The 21,034-nt window shown below is 40.3% G+C and overlaps 1 protein-coding gene across 1 annotated transcript in view; it reads right to left on the bottom strand.

Moving 5' to 3' along the window:
• The window catches only part of LOC124116949 (cytosolic phospholipase A2-like), a 35,925-nt gene extending 16,920 nt beyond the window's left edge, over positions 1-19,005 (bottom strand). The window contains exon 1 of the mRNA XM_046478602.2: positions 18,827-19,005. The gene's annotated coding sequence lies outside the window, so the exon portion shown is untranslated. The remainder of the gene's footprint in view (positions 1-18,826) is intronic.
• Between the last annotated feature and the right edge of the window lie 2,029 nt (positions 19,006-21,034).

Here is a 21,034-nt window from a genome sequence, read left to right as displayed (position 1 = left end):
AAAAACTATTTATAAACAACTTTATCACGAGTAATAGATAGAGACCGATGTTTTATTACAGATATATTACAGGATAGTCATCCTAATTTATTATTACTATTGGTATACATCATATGAACACAAACATATTGTTGCGTGGTTTATTTCAAGTTTATAGATTCCGAGGTATCAAGAAAACACAGATAAAAGTGACGTTAATGCCACTCACTCATTTGTCTCCAAACTAACACAAATCTTCACATTAGAGTTTGTTTGTTTGTTTGTTTGTTTGTTTGCTGTTTAACGCCGCACTCAGCAATATTCCAGCTTTTTTACGTCGGTCTGTAAATAATCGTGTCTGGACCAGACAATCCAGTGATTGACATCATGAACATCGATTTACGCAATTGGGATACGTTTACGTGCATCAACCAAGACAGCGAACCTGACCACCCGATCCCGTTAGTCGCCTTTTACGACAAGCATGGTTGTCTAAAATCCTATTCTTACCCGGATCTTCACGGGTCGTCATATAAGAGATACGAACACAAGGCAATAATGATGCACGTCAATAATTGTTGTGTCAGTAGCTTTGTAGGATTCAGTGGCTGAGACTGACCATCACCATGAAAACTGATGCAGTCAAACACCATTGTACAGGATTCGGTGGGATCAGAGAAAGGTCGACGTATCCGCGTTTCGACACTATCGTGGAGGTGTCGACTACCACGGGAGAGCCAAGAATGTTGTAATGATCGCACATAAACGACACATTCTATTACAGTGACTGAGTGAGTTTGATTTTAAGGACTGATTTTGTTTAGACTTTGCGAGTTCGGTTCCAAATTCAATTTAGCTCGGTTAAGTCTACATCAAACCATCTCATGTTCATCTCCCGTTTGTCTTATTCGAAACACCATACAGTAAACTACGGTTATAACGAACTCAAAGGGACTACTAATTTTAGTTCGTTATAACCGTAATTCGTTATAAGCATATATACAGCATAACTACAGCATATAGTCGGGACTAAAAAGTTAGTTAGTTATAAGCGTGTTCGTTATAACCGTATTTACTGTAGTTAGTATCATGTTGTGAAATGGAGACTGGATCTGCTAATATACATCCTGAACTCTGAGCTTGTTGTCAAACTGTTGTTTGAACGACTTTACACAAACTTGCTGGAAGTGCCAATAATTATTAGTCCGCATGTAGTCCCCCTTTAAAACGAGTGCAAGTGTTAACTGACTAAAGGATATATCCATGACATGAGTCTATCCCATAAAAACATGTATATCGTAACCCAATTACATAAGTATGCAAATTAGATAAAATAAGATTAGCAATATTCCAGCAATATCACGGCGGGGGACACCAGAAATGGGCTTCACACATTGTACCCATGTCGGGAATCGAACCCGGGTCTTCGGCGTGACGAGCGAACGCTTTAACCACCAGGCTACCGGACCGTCCTCCATTCTATTAGACACCGATTAATGAATTGTTACATATGTTTATAATTTGACATCTGGAGTGAGGCGACACTTCTTAAAATGAGCGTCATTCTGTTTTATCCGACTAACTTTACACCTAATCAGGGACATTTGAGACTTCCGAATGGGATCAGTGCGCCCGAAAATACGACACTTTCTAGGCTCGTCTGATAACGGATAATCATGGTTAACGTGGAACAAAGTTCGAGATAACAGTTACTCGACTTAGATATCACTCGAAATAAACACCGGAATGTGTTTCGTCAGAAAATTAATACAGGATATGATTTTTCGATTTTTGTGTGGAAATATATAGCTTACCTTTTATCCAGGTGTAAATGTATGATGTATCGAGATGATTTGTTACTTATCCCTCACACATCAGCTGGGTGCGTCATAATCGGTAAGCTCGTCCACGCTCTATATAGTAACCTCCACCTACATACTGTTACAGTCAATCCTTTAAATAAGCGTGCATGTCTATCCCGAGGTAATGAAATGTCATTAATAGACGTTCCCGTGACGAAACCTTAAATCAAGCGACCCATTGAGCAGTGTGCCCAATGGCAACAGTAAATCTCTTAATTGTGAAGGTCTGTGAGCACAGAGGACAAACGTAACGAGCACCGGCTATGACGAATTGCGTCTGTCTTACGCTCATATCATGACCGAATTGCCATGCTTCAACACATCGCGAGATTGTTCCAATGCATTTGTCACAGAGTGACTTAGCATCACTCTAGACAACGCAATGTTAAAGAATTGTAGCTTCTGAACAACATCCCTCTTGTACAGTACTGAGAACATATCCTTTAGGAAATCTGGACTATTTAACATGATGTAATCCATGCGTAACAGCGGTCAGTTGAACCATTATCTTAACACAGCATTTCACATTATGACATTTATAGCCTTAATCCATTTCCGACCGCCTCCGTGGTCTTGTGGTAGAGCGTCCGCCCGGAGAGCGGAAGGTCCAGGGTTCGATCCCGGGCCGCGTCATACAAAAAGACGTTAAAAGATTGTACTTGTTGTTACCCTGTCTGGCGCTCGGCATTAAGGGGCTAAAACAAGGACTGGTCGGCTCGGAGTCAGTATACTGTGTCTGAGTGGGGTATTCATGTTAAACTGCGGCATGGTATCTCAGTGAGCTAGCACTATAAATCGGCATCAGTCCGGACTGGTACAAGCAGCCACACACACACATACACGTGCATGCACGTCGCTATATAAGTGCAATAATCTTGGACGCGACGTTAAACCCAATTTCACCTCACCTAATCCATTTCCCCCTGGGCCGTGTCTGTAATCACATCCATAAGCCCCATGTCCAGGGCAACGCCATCGTCTCTTTGTCTGTCTATTGTTGTCCAATAGTATATCTATATATATATGTTTACATCTTTACTGTTAGTCTGGTATTCCGACAGCACCTGTATGTACAGCCGCGAGTAGGATAAGCCTGCTTGCTGGACTTCACTTGTAGTTGTTGAGTTGGAATATCCGCTCGACATATTTCTATTAGTAATTGTATTTGTTTGTTTTATTGCCGACTAAGAAGTTTGGACTCAACGTGTTCTTCGTCTTCAATCTGAGCTAATTTCCCCGTCGTTCCCCAGCCGCGTCATACCCAAAGACGTTACAAGATGGTACTTTTTGTTACCCTGTCTGGCGCTCGACATGAAGGGGCTAAAACAACTGGTCGGCTCGGAGTCAGTATACTGTGTCTGAGTGTGGTATTCATGTTAAACTGCGGCATGGTATCTCAGTGGAGCGAACGCTTTAACCACCAAGCTACCCGACCGCCCCTAATGCCGTCTGATGTGACCGAGATGCGTGATATATTTCAAATTAAAGACGAGGTATTAATGGGTCCCTTTTGGCCCTCGTGACTTGCTTAATTCAAGAAATGAGCAAATGTTTTGAATTTATTCTAAAAGTCATCAGAAATGTTCAAACATTTATTCATTTAAACAACGGCAACAATCTTCTAGCAACACCGACTGTATACGAGAGAATCTTTCAGGAAGTATGTTTTGCATATTCGAATATGACCAATGGAAAAATATAAAGTACAAACATATCGTGAAAGATAATATTTGTGACAGCCTTGTTTATAGATAGCACTATGTCCACTATTGTTACTTGAATATACGACCTGCTTATATATGTATACTATTGTTTGTTTCCAATTCCCTTAATCCCCATCCTATATTCCTCCTGGTAATCCACACTACAGTAAACTACGGTTATAACGAACACGCTTATAACGAACTAACGGATATAACGAACTAACTTTTTAGTCCCGACTATATGCTGTAGTTATGCTGTGTATATGCTTATAACGAATTACCGTTATAACGAACTACAATTATTTGTCACTTTGAGTTCGATATAACCGTAGTTTACTGTATTTCTAAACCTTTTCGCGAACACCTGGTGTCGTCACTATTTGATAGCGATTCATAAACACATGTTCATGATATAGTCGGAATCGTGAAACTGGCTCTGATTTTAGAAGAGATTTCGTACGAATATGGAAGGGTTTTGTTGCTATAGTTTCTGTACAAAATCCACACGGATCTACAGTGGTTCTGTTCCATGTAACAGGCGAGGGTAGCAACAAATAGATGAAATCATCTCTTGCAAATTATAACACCAGCTGTATTCCCTACACAAATATACCACGAGCCTGCATGCAATCATATTATATTACCCTAGTGTCATGCATCTCACCTTTTGACCATGATTCAACATGAGTCAAGTGAACGTTTATAAGCATAATCAGGAATTACAGAACAAATAACTTTCAAATGTTTTTGAATGGACTCGTGATTCATAGCAAATCACGACCATTTATGTTTCATTTCCATAAGAGAGAGGATTACTTCCTCGAGAATAATCACTCTGCCAATCATTGCTCGCCTACATTCACTCTATAAAGGGACTACTTCCTGTTTATTGGAAATCTGTAAGCCATCTGAACGGGAACTGATTGCAAAAGGATATAAAACTCTTTGCGGTGGTGCCTTTAACATTTGTCACAGCCAAATGTCAAAATGGCTATGCATAATTCATGATGCCATGTCAATAGAGATTGTATTGATAAGATTCTAACTTTTAGTCACACTATGCGAGTAACAAAGAAGAGGAGATTTGGTTTGGTTTGTTTGTTGTTAAACGCCGAACTGTTAGCAGTATTACAGCTATATGAGGAGGTCTGTAAATAATCGAGTCTGGACCAGACAATCCAGTGATTGACATCATGAGCATCGATCCACGCCATTGGGATACGATGACATGCCTCAACCAAGTCAGCGAGCCTGACCACACGAGCCCGTTAGTCGGCTTTTACGACAAGCATAGACGCCTTTTACGGCAAGCATGGGTTGCTGAAGACCTATTCTACCCCGGTGTTCACGAGTCAAAGAAGAGGAGAAAGCGAGGTACGCATGCCGCCCTATACTACCATACATTCTGTCACTACGTGTGCTAAAACAAGTTCAATACACACCCATGCTAAGATACCAATGTTCACATTTGTGTACAGTGTACCTCGGTTGGATTTGTCACAGAAACATCACGTGAACCTGGGATACACAGACAGAATAAAGTACATATGTGTGTGAGCGTGGTACACATGGTTCAGAATAAAGTACATATGTGTGTGAGCGTGGTACACATGGTTCAGAATAAAGTACATATGTGTGTGAGCGTGGTACACATTGTTCAGAATAAAGTACATATGTGTGTGAGCGTGGTACACATGGTTCAGAATAAAGTACATATGTGTGTGAGCGTGGTACACATGGTTCAGAATAAAGTACATATCTGTGTGAGCGTGGTGCACATGGTTCAGAATAAAGTACATATGTGTGTGAGCGTGGTACACATGGTTCAGAATAAAGTACATATGTGTGTGAGCGTGGTACACATGGTTCAGAATAAAGTACATATGTGTGTGAGCGTGGTACACATGGTTCAGAATAATGTACATATGTGTGTGAGCGTGGTGCACATGGTTCAGAATAAAGTACATATCTGTGTGAGCGTGGTGCACATGGTTCAGAATAAAGTACATATGTGTGTGAGCGTGGTACACATGGTTCAGAATAAAGTACATATCTGTGTGAGCGTGGTGCACATGGTTCAGAATAAAGTACATATCTGTGTGAGCGTGGTACACATGGTTCAGAATAAAGTACATATGTGTGTGTGAACGTGGTGCACATGGTTCAGAATAATGTACATATGTGTGTGAGCGTGGTGCACATGGTTCAATTAATATGAAAAAACACATAAACCATGGATGCCAAGCACACAGAATAATATGGAAATGTGTGTCGGACACACAGACACACATAATAAAGTATATATGTCCATGATTGGATTTATATGAAGACTTTCACCAACCATGGCCACAGAGTATACAATACAATATACTAGTGATATAATATATGTGTGAATGCGGTGTCCATGGTTGGATTTATCAGGAGAATCTCATGAAATCTAGGACACCCAGACGCAGAGAATTAAGTATAGATGTGTGCACGTGATCTTCATGTGAGACCTACGAGGAGAAGCAGATGACATGCTCCCACCAGAGACCACGTGTGAAGGGTGAGGTACTGGATGACACTGCATTGATGTCCACAGAGCCACTACACGGATAAGTAGCTGCATAGGGTTTGACCTGTGAATCACTTTCAGTTTAACATTAGCCTGACATTTGAATCGCATTTGAGAAGTCCAACGACCATAAAATGTCGCTCAAACACCTCGCTCAATCTGGGGATGCATGTACGTGATATGTCGACATGCCGAACCAACAGTAATCGTTTGAAAATGAATATACCGATGACATAGAACATAGGATTTAGGTCTTCAAGAGATCTAAGTACTCAACAGAACACGCAATTGTGGATGATACCAGCAGCCTTGCATATTATCATTTTGCTACGTATGTCTACGTGTATATCTTAAATGGTAGGCATACATGAGCCTTTGCCTACTATACAATGCCTACTATACAACTTAAACGCCCGAGAATAATAGTCCCCTTTATCTGCTGAATCAGATTCCATTGGGCGGATAGGGTGAAATTGTGGTGAACGTTATATAGATGGATCACTGAAAATCAGTGATGACACCAGGTGTTCGGGAAAGGGGTAAGCATGTCCTGCTCCACCACTAGCACCCGCCACTTTCCCAATTTGCCTAAAAGGTTTGTTTGTTACTTATCCCCGCACAGAAATAATCCTGACATACGAGGCGGATTGTAAACAGTCGAATCTTGACCAGACAATCCAGTGATTTTAATTCAGTGCATTTTAACAGCTGAATACACCTTATACCTACATACAATGTAATCTACGTCGATTTTTCTAAAAGAATGAATACAAAATGTGGACGGTGCATAAACCTCACCCCGCTTAAATTCAAACAGCAGTTCGTTGGTCGGATAAAGAAATGTATGTGATGGCATTTTCTTTTATGTTTCTATTTCACAAGTATTCAAGTACGAGAATCCCAGGGCTTTGTGTATTAAAGATTTCCAATAAAGATAACTAGACTGTAAGGGATTCATTCGAATGTCTTCATGTATGAATCTTATGATATGTGCAAGAGATTGATGGACAAAAGAAAAGATCCTATTACTGTTACTGATGGTTCTATGTGAAGCAAGATCCGGTTTACATTCCTATGAACACTGTACTTGGAACACATTCTTCGAGGACCAACGGTATGCATTTAAAGTATCAGATACTATTTTTTTTAATCTGTTGAACATTTTCAATTCTGGAAGTGTGACATTAAGCGGGACTTCACTGTGAGGACTTGCTCACATAGTTCCAGTGGGACGTCGGTAACTAGGTGTAACAGGTTCCTCTCTGTGGGTCTGTTTCCGGTCTATTTACATTGACAAACGTTAGGACTGGGAAATATGTCAATGAAGCGTTCCGGACGGGTGGTCCCATGGCATGAGTTCCGGTTTGAGTTAAACATTTTTGCCCCCACCCCTGACAGGAGGACGGGACATTAACGTGCCATGGCCAAATACTAGTAAGCATCTCTCTCTCTTGTGCCCGAGTTGTATTTACCTTTCCAAGTGTGCGGCCTCCATAAATCATTAACAATATCCCATTTCGTTAGATTTCCCAAATTAAATGTTCCCTATTGGAATTATATTAATTTTATACTTAAGTGGCAATTATAATGAAGATGTTTTATATTTACGAATAATATGTACATCTCGAGTATATAGGAATGAGTGAGTGAGTTGGGTTTAACGCCGCTTTTAACAGTATTCCAGTTATATCACGACGTGTCAGTTTAATGTGGGAGGAAAGCCTGAAGTGATGCAGGCCTCAGACGTTTACCACTTCGGTGAAACCCACGAGCACGGGTATGGTGCTGACAAACCTAGAAACATAATCGGGGCGAACCGGGATTCGAACCCACAATCATAGGTTTCTGGCGTGCCCGAGGGACGCAACTCTGCACAGCGAATCGCGGCGCCTAAGAGGACTGGGCCCCCCGTGCTCCCCCGAGTACATAGTAAACACATGAGATTGAATGACTGCAAAATAAATGTTAGTACATCGTTTGAATATGTTTGATTTTGCTACTTCCTTCATTGGAATGAGTGTTTAAGTTATAATCGACCGGTATATCAGTGATGAGTACAAATGTAAGTGCAACTACCACGACGCGGGAGACCCATTATGTGTGTGGGGAATCGAACCTGAGTCTCCTGTCTGCTGAGCGAACGCTTTAACCATTAAGCCACCCGACGCCCCGATCGAGATATGAAGACGATTGATAAACAATAACATAGACGGAGCTACACATAGACAAACATGCATATGTACCCAGAGATGACTACAATGATACATTCTCAGACCTACCTCTATACTATCATCCCTCCTCCTCACACACGTGCACAACACAAGGATGCTCATCCTGACCAAGAAGCCACATCTCCCCTTTATACAACACATGTCCTGAGTCATATGTGGGTTGGGCGAGTTTAGGGCAAAAATGCTTAATCCATGAAATTTACAATAAGCGAATGAGCATTGAGGAGAGCGCCAAGGGATTAGAGGTGCGATTGGTTTCTGAATACAGGAATAATGTGTGTAGGGGTAGCGAAGGCGTGGGTATCGATTTTATTTCAGCACTGTCATATTGCTGGAGGTGTTCTATGCATGAATTGATAACTGGTGCTCATCATGTCTGTATGAAACACCACGTAGGGATGGAGAAGAACGAGTTTTAGGAAATTTTAATTGTCTTTTCTGAAGTCAGTTCCGTGATGTAACACCTGAGAGTTGCACACAAAGATGCAAATCATAACGATTGGTTCCAACATTGCAGCACGAGGAGTTATATGAAACAATTGGCGGTACTAACTATTTAGATATCCAATTTCTTTAACCTAATCTTTTCAAACTTTATTTCGAAGGGATACCAAAACTGTAAACGATTGTTATTGTTGTGTCATGGTGTCATAAATAATGTTTATATTGTCTAATAAAGGATTCCTTAGTAACACGCACAACGTCTCACTCTTCATGCTTTAACCATGACCCTGGACAGAATGTCACCGCCAACATGTTATCTATATTGGCTGGGAAACAAACTCCATCACTTCGGGATTTCCTCCCACAAGAAAATATCCCATTGTAAGGTTGCGTAATAAACACATTGATAGTGCCACTGCATCAGTTGGTTCACTGTTTGATCGGAATGAAGTCACTTACTAATCTAAATGTAAGACACAACCGCCCAAACCGTATGTAATCCTCTCCTAATCTAAATACACTGTTGGCATTGACAGAAAAATAACTGTAGTAAAGTGCATAATGTTTCTTTACATACGTTTCTTTATGGTATTACTAATTATGTTTACAGTCGTGTAAACTCTTTCATCCGTCAATACAGGATGCAAGTCCACGCACCAATCGCGACGTACAACACCAGATGATACGTGTAGCTGATGGCGCGTGTCTCTCACGAACACGCTGATTGATATGCACTGACATGGTCCTCTGTTGTAGAAATAGCAACATATATCAGCATAGGTGGGGAAGTTAACAAGGGAATGCCTGCTCATCAAGGAGCAGAAAGCATAGGCTGAAAAAAGGACTAAATATATCCAGAAAGATACACTCACGGAAGCAAAACAAAGTTGGATGAAGTAATATTGTCCTGTATACCTGCCCTGTCACATTTCTGACATATGTTTAAGTGGAATAGTGTAGTGTCACAGCAGTCATTATTTCCCGATGTGCTTACTATACCTTCGGGGCGGTCGGGTAGCCTAGTGGTTAAAGCGTTCGCTCGTCACGCTGAAGACCCGGGTTTGATTCCCGACATGGGTACAATGTGTAAAGCCCATTTCTTGTGTCCCAGCCGCGATATTGCTGGAATATTGCCAAAAGCGGCGTTAAACCTCACTCACTCACTCACTTATACCTTCACATCGCAATACTTGTGTTATGTCATGTGAGGGAAACAGACGCATAACTGCATAAATATGATGTGATAATAATTCCTCGCACGAATAACCACCAAATTATAAGTCTTCGTGAATACATTATAAACAAGCGCCTTGTGGAGCATTAACTGCGAGGTACATTTGGTATATTTTGGTATAAACGCCATATGGAGCATACAAATCAGTGGGGATATTCTGGTATAAGACCTGCAAGGTATATGTTATGTACACACACATACGCATACACAAACATACACACACATACTCACACCTGCACAAACACACGCACACATATATGTACACAATCATACATACAAATATACACACAACCACACACATACACACACAACAAAACATACACACATATATACACACATACGCTTACCTACTCACACATGCACAAAAATACGCACACATATATGTCCATAATTACACATACACATATACACACGACCACACACATACACACACAACCAAACACACACACACACACATATATATATATATATATACACACACAGACACACACACACATATATATATATATATATATATATATATATACACACACATACACACACAACCAAACACACACACACACATATATATACACACACAGACATACACACACAGACACACACACTGGGCTCAATATGACAGCAACTATGAATACTTTTGTGAGATCGTGCATAGTGGAACGTGAGCATAATAAAGTAGGTTTCTTTCATGCCGAAGTAATGACATACCTATATCTCCTTGGAACATGCAAATATGTATCGTCCGTTTCAAAGTTAAAATGACAAGAATGAAAACGTCCATGACTTGCAACAGACATCCTCACAGATGGGAATATCGTCGATTAGTTTAGGCCCGGGGGTAAGTCATAACGACTATTTAACTTCCCTATATATACTTCCCTTCCCTATTATAAAATTGTCTCTTTGTCATTATCGTTGCCTTGATTTATGATTTTTAAGCGTTTTCCTACACGTTTCTTCACATTTCTGCACATTTCCATTTCGAACATTTCGTGTGTGTGTGTGTGTGTGTGTGTGTGTGTGTGTGTGTGTGTGTGTGTGTGTGTGTGTGTGTGTGTGTGTGTGTGTGTGTGTTTGTGTGTGCGGTGTCGATCATTAAATGCCAACCATCCAACCATATATAATGGATGTTTTGTAGGAGCCAAATTTGCCAAATATGTAGGCGAAATAATATCGAAGACGAGTACACTTTTTCTTCTTATGTGCCCAACATATGCAGTATTACGACAGAAGCATCTACCAGATTACTAGTTTGCTGCATCCTTGTCTAATACGTGCTTAGAATATACTCTAAGAAGTGATTTATGCTCATCTAGCATGCATTGATGCCCAGAAGAAGCATTCTCTAAAAGAGAAAAACATGCTCCACTACACAGCAGTAGGTACTATTGGCTTGTGGCCTCTTCAGTACTTAAAGACCCGAGTGTGTGTGTGTGTGTGTGTGTGTGTGTGTGTGTGTGTGTGCGTGTGTGTGCGTGTGCGTGCGTGAATATGCACACCTTTTACAATAAAGGGAAATCCCCTCAATTCTGACTATCATGATTACGTCACGAACATCAATCACTTTCAGCCTCCAGCGAGCACATCGTTATAGCCCGGAAAGATATATCGCCATTAAACTGCAATTATTTCTTCCACAAGGTTACGCCGCATGCACGTTTTTCATTCCATGACACATTTACCGTGACTTAGCAAGTTTGTAAGTTAGAGCTGATTTTCTAGCCAGTGAAAAAGTTTCCGAGCAGCGTGTGACATCGGCACACATTATAGGATGAACTGTGTTTCCGTACTCAAACCGACGTCATACCTCAATTTACATAGCATTCCTGTAACAAACATGTGATGTTTGAAAGTTTGATCCTATATATGATGTCATATCTTCCCTTTGTTTTGGGGGCATTTCCTTCAAGTTGTCACCCATGTGCATTATTTAATATAGGAATGATAGTAACTAAATTCTTGACGATTTTTTAAAAGTATTATTGACAGTAAGGTGGAATTAGCCATGTTATTTAATCGTAACAAACGTAATTATTGCAAATGTAGTCACCTACAACTGGTATAGAATATTATCCTCATGTGTTCTCCTGCATTTCCACTAAAATGCATTGCTTATTGTTGGAGGAGGACCAATATTACGAAACAATTCGGTTTTGTTTTAGCTTTTAGTCGTTTTTTGCAATTTCAACTTTACAGTGTAATCGAAGTGCATGTTTCTTCCCACACACTGATAACATTAAATCGTTTCCTTTCAACGTGGCGTTGGGAACAAAATAAGGAAATGGGATTGGAAGTTAGGCGGGGATTAGTTAGCATACCGTGTTGTGTTATTTATACAGATCCTCCCAGTCCCTGACATTATCGACAACCATCGGAATTTAATGTGCATTCATATGAAAATAGTGGGTGTAAGAACATAACCTTGCATGCCCTACAACTTTATTGATTTGTAAACTCTGCATCTTTGTGAACGGAATATTAAATCTATTCTCAATGAATCTACTTATATGTCTATTTAGAAAGAAATCTGTGATAAACTAGATTGATTACTATGAACTTAAAGATTACTGTATCATAAAAGTTGGTCATGTTCCACGTGTGTGTGTCTACAAGTATAATCATACTGATACCATGCAGTTTATTAAGATCATAATCGTTAGTTTTACATCGAAAGGATATCTCCCATCAGTTTATAAAAGGGTGTGGGTGAGCGAACGCTGTTGAGTGATAGCTGACATGAGAAATGTACCCGAAAATTACACGCCTTACATCTTTATCTATTTTCGCTTACCGTGTACCGGTTGACCCCTGTTAGGTATTTCTGTCTACGTAGCGTCCACATGTTGATTGTGACGTCACGCGGGAGTATCCAAGGCAACGTATACACAGTCGTAGGCGTTAGATAGCAAATGAAAAAGGTCGTGACTTCTCAACAGGGTGGGATTGATAACTGACTCCATGTCCATGAGGGCACAAACTACAGGTGAATTATTTGTCGCCCCGGTTACAGTTAAGGTGAAAACAAAGTTGTTTTAGAATCGTTATCCTAAATGTTTGAATGGATTTATGTATTACCGTAGTCGACGTAATAAGCGCCCAGGGAGCTCTCAAAATTAGAAATAGGGGGCTCTTATTAGAATATTATTTTGGTGAAAAAAAAACAGAGTTGAAAGATAAATTTCGTGGTTTATGCTGACAGCCTGAAATGTTTATATACGACAGATATATTTTTCCATAATTTAATTGCCCACAATTAAGGGTGCATATAACACACGAATGCATATTATACGCGAATAAATAAGTCTTGTGTACATTGATCAATCGGAATGGGTGCTAATTGGGATTGTTCACTAGCCAATACATTAGCAAATATCGCCGTGGGCGCATATTAGAGCGGGGCGCTTATTACGTCGAATACGGTAATACCTGTCAGGGAAAGGTTTTATTCATCGAGTGTCGGGACAAGGTTACAGTGTCCAATGTTTCAGGTTTGCAACACCGTCATATATATTTCCGAAAGAACATATCATGCACCTCTAATATGTATGCAGTGTGTATAGCTACATTACCTAATATAAAGAAACTACAATATTAAACAAAGATTTAATGACGCTAAATTTTAAAGCAGAACATGTCCAATAAAATTTTCCATGAGTCATTCCTTTGCCGTTTCACCCTTTAAACCCATCACCATTAAGATGAGATTGGGCCGACAAGAGTCACCACTGGGGTTAAACTGCAAAACATGTCCTACACAAACACTGGGAGAGGAAAGCCGCCATTCTTCAAACAAACTAATTTGCTTTCCGAATCAATTCCTTATACGTCTCCGTTCTGGACGTTCTTTTGAGAAGTTATAAGGCGTGTGTTGAACTTGTGATGAGGCTGTCAGAAGGTTCGCAATTGATGGCCATTTAACGACTATCAGTTTTCATGGATCGTTTCTTATAAGCTTCGAATCTAACCTATAAAACATTGAGTGCTGAAAATCATAAATCCTCAAATGCAGACAAGAGCACTCATCAACTGTGAGAAGTGCTGTGTCTGGCAGGATTGCCTCATCCTCTGAACGTTCTGAACCAACATCAATGACTCAGAGAACCTTATAGAGGGTAACATAATGCAACAAGCATTTCGTGAAGAATGCAAGAACGCAAGGCCGATCATTCCGCTGTCCATTGCATGCGATGTTTTCTCAACCTATCCCTTAGAACAAGTTATAAATCAACGAATTAAAAGTTAATTAAAAAAATCTCTAATCACACATCTCACCAAAATCCTGTCAATTCTTTCCGGCGAATGTTAATTGCGGTTATTTAAAAAGCCTAGCGCTGTAACACACATATAGATATTGAAATCACGTATGTTTATACTGTGAATTGTCCAAACATGGGATTCACACATTGTACACATGAAGGAGACGCGGATCTTCGGCGTGAGAAGCTATAACCACCAGGCTACCCTCCCCTACAAAAAAACAAAGCAAAACAAGAGAAAAGAAAAGCAAAACAAAACAATAAAAACGCACACACGCACGCGCACGTGCACGAACACGCACAGATACATACACACAACCACACATATATATACACACGCACACGCACAGGAGAGAGAGAGAGAGAGAGAGAGAGAGAGAGAGAGAGAGAGAGAGAGGGAGGGAGAGAGAGGGAGAGAGAGAGAGAGAGAGGGGGGGGGGGGGGGGGGAGGGAGAGAGAGAGCGAAAAGGGTCCAGGCCTGGCCATATAAACACACAGAAATTCCTTTTGAAATTGTATTAACACTCATTTACTTTCAAGACATCAGATTATATCACCAAAGGGCATCCTTCGATTGGGAATCCTTCAAATACATATACGTGCCTTTAATCTCCTTGTAAAACAAGGAGCCATTGAACTAGACGTTGCGCGCTTGTGAAACACATACAATATACGAACTCAATCAGTAGATTATACACGAGGTATACATCACTGCTCTAGTGCTCTAGGCATTTCACTAAACCTCAAAACAAACCAGGAGTACAAATATTATATAAGAGACACAACCAGTTATATTCACTATAAGTGGCAGACTTTCAGGAAACATTACACAATGTACCGCAATATTGTCTTCATATGCTCATGAAGTATTTCATATGAATCGTATTACAATATTGTTTCATTTCTTATGAGTGAGTGAGTGAGGGAGGGTGGTTTAACGCCGCTTTTAGCAATATTCCAGTAATATCACGTCGGGGGACACCAGAAATGGGCTTTACACATTTCTTAAGAATAGGCAAATATAAAATAGTCAATATTGGTTTCATATGAAATTTTTGCACAAGAACACACAATACTGGATCTTGCCTAAAGGTTACATACAAAACACTATGTTTCTCTTATACGTCGCTCTTGATTAGATGTTCGAGCCTAACAGTATATTTCTGTTTACACATCATGGCTAGAAGCTACAAACTTGGTGTTCATGGAGATATGTTAACACGTCATGGTACTGTGCTAATATTTAATCTCTATAGCCTGGCCAGGGTATGTCAGCAAATTAGATCTAGGACTTTCGTAATCCATAGTTGTGGCCACATCAATCCATAAACCCAATTAGTCTAGATACATTGATAAACGTGCAAGGTAACAGCAGCTTGGCCCGCCCGCAGCGTGTACACATTGGTCGTAATTCCTGTGGTGGTCGCTTGTTGGATAAGGTTTACGTATTACATAAGGGCATATACCTAAAGCGTGGTGAAATCCTGGAAGGTATGTATTCACCATGGATCTTGTTCACCCTTCCATAATGTAATCGGAGATCCCGAATAAAACTGAGTGTGAACAAAGCGAAGTGCCATATCAAATCGGCCCAGACTCAGGTTTTCAAGAGAGGCTATCTGAACGACCACTGCATCGAGTTTATGTGCAGTGTGTTGAGAAGTTCAGCAACTCTGCAGAGCCCTTCGCTTGGATGAAGTCGGCCGACCTGAAAAGTGAAACAGGGGGCTTTTTCGTTGCTGCTGAAGACCAGACACTTTCCACTCGAAATGTGTGATTTTTGCATCACAATGTAAATATGAAATGTAGACTATGTAATGAATTTAATGAGACTGCCCAACACATTGTCAGTGGATGCCCAGCTTTGGCACAAACGCAGTATCTTAAGCGACATGATGGAGTGGCTCGATCATTTTATTACCGTCTTCGCAATGCTTGTGGTTTTGACACAGAAGTCCATCCATGGTACGGTCCTGAATATGTAGAGTGCGTCATAGAAAATGACAAATACATTTTGGGGGGAATAAGCCAGGATACAGCCACAGAAGTATCCAGGCCAACAAACCTGATCTTGCCCTTATTGATAAATCCAATGAAATAATTTCTTTTATTGGATATTCTGTCCCCTTTGACACAAATGTGATTGACAAGAATCAGGAAAAAACATGTTAAATATGCTGATACGCTTTTAAAATGTCACGCTTGCATCCCAAGTACCATGTTGTCCGAATCCCATTGTTCTCGGTGTCTTAGGTTTGGTACCTCCCAAATCTGTTGACTGACATTGGGAGAGTACCCGGGTTTGCTACCAGGAATACAGCCCTTCTGACAATCTGGGTAATGCAGAAGGCTGCAGTGTTGGGGAGTCTTCACATTCTCCTGAAAGTTCTGGGTGGGTTTGACTAGGCAGCGCTTCCTGGGAGAAGTCCCATTCGCTGTCTGGGCTGCGTGTAGAGTGGGCAAGGGCCCTGAGCTGATGATGAGCCAAACCAGTCTGACTGTGCCAGGATCACCCAAACCATCTTTGCTCTATTTTTTATTTTAATCTGTACATCATAATAATAATAATAATAATAATAATAAGAAGAAGAAGAAGAAGAAGAAGAAGAAGGAGAAGAAGAATCGCTCAGCTCTCTGGGGAGAATACAGCCCGAGCTGCCTGTTACGCGCTAAAAGGTCAACAACCACATTGTCATCTCATCCTACCGGGTACCCATTCACTACTGGGTGAACTGAGGCACAATTCGAACAAAGTGACTTGCCCAATGGGATCAAGCGATTGACATCACGAGCACATCATCATCATCATCATCATCATCATCATCGTCATCATCGTCGTCGTCATGGTCGTCCTCAGTAGCATCTTTAAATACGCACACAGTGTAATGTGCTTCCTCACCATAACCGGTTTGTAAGATTTGTTACCCATTGGTTAAACGCGATTAATGTTTCCGTTTTTCAGACAAGAAACAGGATGAATCATATCCACTCAGACTTACTTCCCCTTTACAGACATAGAGTCTTCACCCAGTTACATACTGTTTAAAACATTAACGTTGAGGTACTAGTGTCTAACAATGACATGACATATGGGGGGAAATTGGAGTGTGTGTGTCAGTTAAGGCTACTCAATTACAGTAGGAGTATACCTTGCCTTCGAGCACAACTCTCACATTTCTGAATCGTATGCTAAATCCATTGATGGTATCAAACAACAGCATATGCAACGCAGAGACCCCGCGGAGATAATGAACATTGCACTCCCACGTATTTTCATAATACACCCGGCGGAATTTAATTCATTACACTAAACCGGTAGTTTCCCGAAACTATTTTGACTTCACAATACGTCGATATATATATTTATGCTTCCCGCTGGTTATGAATGTTTCCTAATACCTAACCTATGACGTTAACTACTGTTTGTGACAATGCTACCGAATACGACAGTTTGAAATTAAACACTCTAAATACCACCCGATACCGGCCATACAGTCATTGTACATAATATTCTTTTCAACTGGTTTATACTCAGTGCAGTTCTCGTGGAAGGTTATAAATGTGTTTATTGTCGCCATGTTACAAATGAACTTAAAGTACTCAAGCGGACACGGAAGACATGTGTGTGACTAGCATTGTTTTACATTGTTACAAATTCGCACATTTTACATCAATATGATGTCACAAAAGGAAATTCAAAATCTAACATTAAAATCATAATTTACCTCGGACGTATTTACCATGTGTAGTTCGTTTACTTTCACGGTATAGTTGTACCCGAATGCGCTAATTCTTTCATGACCTTTGTTAAAATATATACCTACTGTGGACATAATAATTCATTAATGACTTTGTTTGTCTTGGTGAACTTTTAACCCTTGGAGGGTTCGAGGTTAGTTAGCCACGATGCCCAAGCATGAATGAACAGTTCATGGCCTTCGTGAACACCCATCCACATCTAGTGTTCAGAACTTTGCTCATTCAAAAAAAAAAAAACCCACGAAAACATCACTGCTTCTTATCACAACATGTCATGCATATGTACCTCCTATCACTCCAGGGAGATAGCGGTGTAAGATTTTACATCGACACGTCTCCATATGCGATGAACCAGAAGATATTATCCAAAAGGTTGTACGTTTTCTAACTTACTCACCAGCTAGAATGCCAGTCAGACAGCTAGCACTGCACGATTTTCGTATATGCCTAGACGTGTTTGTCTTGACATGTGCAACAATATGTAGGCGACAAACAGCCCTGAAGTTAACTGAAATATTCACATGGAACAACTCAAGCGTGTCTTGACCCAAATAAAGACATTTGCTCATGAATACCTTGGGAGAAACAAAAACTTGAATGTTGTGTCGCCTTGAATACATAAGTATTACCAGATGGTAGATCTTACGGATATCGAACCACTGTCAATACCATCACACAGTTATAACAAGATTCACCTTCAATACACCTTCAACAATGGGGAGTTAATATGGATTGGACTTTCGATATAAGAACAAGTGATATCCACATAGTATAAACGTTCACATAACAGACTTCCCCTACCTGTACGGCTGTGTACTTGCCTTCACAGCTGAAGTGGACACGTGTTGATTGTCGTACAGATTGTATAGTGACTGCTGTAATGAGAGTGTTGGCTATAGAGGTATACCACGGCACGTCGTGACGTATGTCTGTCACTGGGGTCCTCTCTATGGCGTTACTTCTGGTCCAGTGAACCAGCCTGACCTCCTGGTAGCCATTAATCAGCTGATCTTGAGGGCACACACAACTTGCTTGATCTCATTGGTAGATTTTCAAGTGTATAGTGTATGATCTTACAGAGCATGATTTTATCCGTCCAGTTTACCTTTGACATGAAGCCAAGGAAGTCAATGGTTTTAGGTGCGGCCATGTATCGTATACACCTTTTCGGTAGTCTTACAACACTATGCGTGTTGTGGGTCATTAGTTCTTAATAACCTGTATACCACATTGTACTTCCCAGGAAGATTGTGCACACTGTAATACTAATGTACTATTGTGATATAATTTTCTGTTTGGCGTGGGCTGTTTATGCGATACAAGGTGAAGAGAACATTAGCTCTTACAGTTTTGCTTACGTGAACACCCTTGCCGATATTAGCGCCATAATGAGCGCGTTGTTTGTTTGATTGTTTGGCGTTTACCACCATAAGTAGCAATACTCCAGCTATGTAAAAGAAGTTTGTAAATAATTTAAGTCTGGAGCACATAAGTCAGTGATCCCATTGAAAGAGTGACAGGTTCCATGGCACAATGTCATGGGGGAAAAAAATTAATATTGTTCCAGAATATTCTTGAAAAAATAATTATGCTGTATCTCCATATAAAAACCCACCCAGCTGTCGATAGATCGATGTTTTAATACGTACATTTTGTCTGTGAAAAAGCTTCATTTAAAAGAGGCATCAATAGGATAAGGGATACCTCCTTCTAACCAATCAGAATCAACCTTTATTCAATGGTAGAATGCTCATCAAAGTAATTGTGCGAAAGCCTTCAGTGCCGTCCACTGTGACAATGAATAAAGTAACGTTGTTCTGATAACACAACGTAAGGCAATGTACCAACTGTATGTTTATTATATTTTGTCTCTTGACACATTGTGCCCATGTGGGGAATCGAACCTTCGGCTTGCAAACACTTTAACCAGTAGGCTACCCCACAGATCCCCTGGGACCGGCACAGGTAAACAGTGAGTGTGTGGTGAAGCTTTCCACCCATCACGACTTCTACCATTGTATATCCGGACTGAACAACAACCGGAAATGCCTACTCCATCAGTACTTAAAGCCTATGTCCTGTTGTAATATAACAAACTTATCATTTACTGTATCTCATCATGAAATGACAGCAGGTCACGTTATATTTGTAAAGGTATCCACTTCACAGACGAGGGGAAATATTATAGATATTATTTCAAGAATTCGTCTAGTCATGGTAGGATATCATTATACTGATGTTAAAAATAGTGACATACTCCCTGTTTATCCTTTCACAACTTTATCGTTGATGTCTGTAGATGGTCTTTCATAAAATGTCAGCTGAACGGAATATCCTTAAACGTAGCCATTTCGTAGAAAGATGAACACTAGTGCCCATCCTTTCAAGGCATAACAAGAAGTTATATAGTCAGGACGCCAGATTTCCATAATCACGCCATCGTGTCTGCCATATACGAACTGACAAAGCCATATTATAATTCGTAACACACATAAGTCACATTGTTATTAATATCATGAGGTGATCCTAAAATGATGGAGCCGGATTGGTTCAACTGAACGTGACAAGTCGCACCATGGTACAGTCAGCAGGGACCTCTTTACACGTTGCCAGTATTTAATCATCATAATGTATTAGTATGGCGTTACAGAAAATATCAACCAACACTTACCCAAGACAAGCTTGCAAATAACGTTTGTTAATGCCCCTCGTCTGCTATATACCTTTGTACGTGGGGATCAAGTTAAATAATTAGTATGTCCCCCTTGGTGGTTACCATGGACGCACAACAACAACACTGTCACGATTTGTACAAATTCTACTCAAACGCGTACATTTGCTTAGGGTACATAAGAGTACATCAAATTGTATACACATTATTACGTTTACTTTTGTGGTTTGTTATGTTGTTAGGATATCAAACAAAGACGAGTTAACCTATGTTGTGTTTACGTAAACAGAGGCCTGAACATTAACATATTTACTTGTTTTCCCATGCTTATTATAATT

This window comes from Haliotis rufescens, unplaced genomic scaffold (genome assembly GCF_023055435.1).
Source record: "Haliotis rufescens isolate VD_foot unplaced genomic scaffold, xgHalRufe1.0.p SCAF_9, whole genome shotgun sequence".
Classification (NCBI taxonomy): Eukaryota; Metazoa; Mollusca; class Gastropoda; order Lepetellida; family Haliotidae; genus Haliotis; species Haliotis rufescens.
This window is presented reverse-complemented; position numbering and strand designations above follow the sequence as displayed.